This window comes from Corvus brachyrhynchos, unplaced genomic scaffold (genome assembly GCF_000691975.1).
Source record: "Corvus brachyrhynchos isolate BGI_N302 unplaced genomic scaffold, ASM69197v1 scaffold47, whole genome shotgun sequence".
NCBI classification, from domain to species: domain Eukaryota; kingdom Metazoa; phylum Chordata; class Aves; order Passeriformes; family Corvidae; genus Corvus; species Corvus brachyrhynchos.
Window position 1 is genome coordinate 893780 of NW_008239292.1, and position 3966 is coordinate 897745.

The window sequence follows — 3966 nt, forward strand, 5'->3', positions numbered from 1 at the left end:
CAGGATGAATTTTGTTGTTGCTGAAGGCTGCGTGCGACGTCCCTGAGTTGCTCCATGATTCTTACACTGTTTGTACCTGGTGTGGCTGTCTGGAGCCAGCCCTGTTCCTTTCTATTCCGTCACTTCTTACAGCAGAGATGTTTCAATAGCTGGGAATTCTTTTTGGGTTTTTTGTTTTTTGTTTTTTTTTTTTTTCTTTTGGAAAATATAAATAATTCCTATTTTGTACCGTGTGGTATCTCTGGCCTTTTCTTTTTGTTGGTGTTTTTGAATTGTCTCCTTTTTAAGCCCTCTCAGCCTCAGGTTCTCCTCAGTCTGCTGTGCCCTGCTGTTCCTGGAAGCCACGGGAGGTTTTTTGGGAATGTTGCACAGGGAATTTCAGTACAAATCTGTTGTTTCTCCTTGCAGGTGAGGCCAAAATTCCGGAGTTTTTAATGATTCCTGCGTGGTTCCAGCCCGAGGTCCTTCCTTTCAGCTGCAGCTCTCTGGAGGTGAGGAGGGAGAGCAGGACAGTCCTGGTGGAGTTCAGGGTGGCTGGGACAAGGGCCAGCACCTGGGAACGTGGGGATGAGCCCCAAATCCCCTGGGAAGGGAATGGGAGCAGAGCCAGATGGATTTGAGCCTAAACTGCCGGGGCTGAGCCGGGCGTGGATCCCAGGGAGCCACCTGGGGTGGATCGGGGATCTGCTGTCCCGGATTTTCCATTCCTGGAGGAAGGAGAGTTCCTCTCCCTCCTTCTCCCACCCCCGAGGGCTCCGTGGATCTCATCCCTGATTCCCCCAGGAACGGCTCCCTGGACCCCTGAATTCCCCAGGAGCAGCTCCCTGGCTCAGTTTTCCATCCTCTCCAGCTCCATCCTGCTGCCCCAAATCCCTTCACTTCTTCCTGAAGCCCTTTTTTGGAGTTCATTTCATACGAAGACGTTTAATTAGAGAGGGTTTGGTTGGGGTTGGTTTGTTCTTCCCTGACCTGCTGCCCACTTGGCTGCTCGGCTGCGATTCCAGGCCCAGGCTGCGGGAAATTTGGCAATTCCAGATTCTTGGGTGTGTTGGGTTTCAATTTAATTCGAATATAAATTTAATTTTAATTTCATTTCATTTAAAGCTGGGGGAGGGGGTTTGCTATGGAGGCACGAAAAGGGGGAGAGACCTCCCTGAGTGGGGCAGGAAAAGAACAGGGGAAAGGAACTGGGAGAGAAGAGGGGAAAATAGAAGAGCAGCACATGGAAAAGTTGGGGAAATAAATTGCCAGGGCCTGGAAGGCTTTTGGAAAATAAACAGGATAAACAAAGCAGGAGCAGCTCCGTAGGATTGGGCTTTTTGAAGTTTCCTGGGCAAAGCGTGGGCAGGGAAACTCAGCCCAGTTCTGGTTCCAGAGGAATTCGGGATTTGGCTTCTCCCTCTGTCAGATTCCATCCCTGGGACTGAATTATTGAAATCCCTGGAGGAATTGTGTTAATTGAGAGAGAAGATTGGGAAGGGCTGGGGAGGGGAGAGCAATTACGGCATCGGAGGGGGAGAGACGGGATCAAGAGCTGCTCCTGGAATTATTGAACAGCGGGAAAGGCGAGGATTTCATCCAGCTGGTGGGGGATAAACTGGGTGAACTGGGCAAACTGGGACAGCCAGTCCAGAGGAGGAATGAGGTCCTGGCGTCCCTCTGGAATATTTGCCTGCATTCGCTGGCAAATTCTGATCCCTGAAGCCAAAAAAACCCCGTGGATGTTCTTCCCAGTTCTCCCTCCAGGACCCTCGCTGGGGATTGTTGGGATGCTGGGACGACGTGGATTCAGTTTTCTGCTGGATTTGTTTGGGTGTGGCCACTCCAGGCCTGGTTTCCAACAAATATTTGAGGAGATTGTGGAAAAATTCCTTCAAATGTTGATAAAATCCAGCCATTTTTGGGACTGGGAGGAAACTGCTGCCCAGCATTCCCTGCATCCCGTGGGCAGCTCCAGGGGGGGATTGGGGCTGATCCCAAAACCTCTCACTTGTGTCCATGGTGTGTAAAATCCCGCTATTATGGGTAATTAAAATCTCCTAATTAAATTAAGCTCCATCTGGCTGAGCCCGGCGAGCCAAGGACGGCATTAATTAAAGATCCCAACGTTTGCCGTGACCCAGGGCTGGGATGAGCAAATCCCTGTCCATGGCAAAGGGCTGGAGCATCCCAAAATCCGGGTGAATCCAAGGGGAGTGGCACAGGGATGAGGAAAAATCCAGGAATGGCTCGGATTCTTCACGGGGAGAAGCCCCAGCTGGAGCTGGGAGCAGACGGTTTTCAGTGCTCGGAGGTTGATGGGAATGGGAATGGGAATGGGAAGATTCCAGTGGGATGTGTCCAATACTGGAGGCAAGGAGAGGGAGCAGAGTTAAAACCAGGCTGCAATTCCAAAGGTTTGGAAAACACCAGGAGATTCCAAACTGCTCCGCAGGCACGGCAGGATCCCGGGATGCTCCAGCACTGCCCCACTCCCTCATTTATCCGTCATTCCCTGGACAGAGTCCATGCAGGAATCTCCTTTAACGCCGTCTCTTCCCTGGTTTTGCCGTTGGAATTGCGTTTTCCTGAGCAGGACATGGCATTCCAGAGCCCCCCCCGTGCCTGGAACTCGGGATTCCCTCCCAGTCTGGGCCATTCTCCCAACAGGAGTGGGATGGAAGTGCCCATTTTTGGTGCAGTTTGGAAGCAGAGACATCGGAAAATCCTGGGAACAGGGCAGCCTCCCCTCCTCCTGCCTTTTCCCTCTCCTGCATTCCCGGATTTCCACAGCCACAATTCCATGGGCCTGGAAAGGGCAGCAGCTCCCAAACCCCAGAGCCACCCTGGAATGGGATGGGAGCCCCTCGATCCCCCTCCCCTTTCTGTGCCTTTCCCCCGGGAGCCGGGAGGATTCCGTGGCTGCGGAGCGGATCCTGAATTATTGAAGGTATTTCCACTGCAGGCAGGGGTGGGATTTGAGCCGGGAATTCTCTGCTGAGGAGTCGGAGTCCAGAGGGATTTGAGCTGGAGCTGGATGAGTTTTCCATTCCTGTCCTTGACAGCTTTCCCTGCTTTGTTTGGTTTTTCCAGGTCTGAATTTTGTGTTTTCCCTCCTCCCAAACTTCCCCTCTCCCGTTTTCCCGCTGGATCCCTGCCCATGGATCCCTGGAGCGCCGGCAGCACAGGGATGCTCCCTGCTGGGAGCCGGCATTCCCAGGACCTGCTCCCTGATCCCGGAGGATCCTGCAGCCCTCGGGAAGAGCTGGAAAAGCCACCAGAGCCATGGAAAACTCGGCAGGAGCGCGGGCTGGCACTGGAGCCATCCATCCCTCCTGCCTGGGCAGGATCCTGTGGGAATGGGAGCTCTGGAAGCCTCTCAGCAGAGGGAATTCCTTCCTTCCTTCCTTCCTTCCTTCCTTCCTTCCTTCCTTCCTTCCTTCCTTCCTTCCTTCCTTCCTTCCTTCCTTCCAGGAGCTGGGCCCTGGCACAGCTCCCTGGGCTGCTCATCCCTCCAGCCTCTCCTTCCCAAAAAACCACTCCAGGATGCTGGGAGAGGGTTTGGGATGGGATTCCCAGGGGTTGTCCTCACCCACGGCGCAGGAAAATCCATGGATGGGGGAGGGATTGGTGGTGGCAGCTCCTCTCCGGGAGAGCTTTGCCCTGTGCCATGGACTGCCGGGAAACCAATCCTGGAGCCTGCTGGAAGCGCTGGAAAACAGGGAATGTTTGATTTCGGTGTTTATGGAGCGGCAGCAGGAGGGAAGGGCCGGGCTTTGGGATCTGATTGGGAAAAGTGGGATAATTCCTGGATCAAACCCAGGCTGCCTCGTGCAATACCAACCCATAACACCGGGAATTCCAGGAATAATCGTTCCTGCTCTGCCTCCCCCGCGGGAGCTCCCTGGAGCGGGGCGGATTTGGGATGCGGGGATTTTTCCCCGCAGCTCCTCCCTCGCTCCCCGCACGGGCCGTGGCTCCTGGAGC